This window comes from Penaeus monodon, chromosome 33 (genome assembly GCF_015228065.2).
Source record: "Penaeus monodon isolate SGIC_2016 chromosome 33, NSTDA_Pmon_1, whole genome shotgun sequence".
Taxonomy (NCBI): domain Eukaryota; kingdom Metazoa; phylum Arthropoda; class Malacostraca; order Decapoda; family Penaeidae; genus Penaeus; species Penaeus monodon.
Window position 1 is genome coordinate 12,318,807 of NC_051418.1, and position 297 is coordinate 12,319,103.

A 297-nucleotide genomic window follows, 5' to 3' on the forward strand; every position below is an offset into this window, starting at 1 on the left:
TCTCATCAGTGATTTTAAGAACTTTAATCATGGCTATCTAAAGGTAATCATATCACCTATTAATTAAAGGTTAAAATTCACTAGCGTACTAACTTTGGCATCAGATTGGTGCTGATATAAAAAAGGTGATGAGTAATATAGGCAAAATAATGCATATACGACTCTCTTAAAGAGCCATATATAGGGCTCAAATATCAGTAATTCCAGATCACATAGTACCGTCAACTGTCAGTCTACTGTGGTAGGCAATATCGAGCAGTGGTGATACCTTGGTAATCAGCAGTCATGCAAATTAAC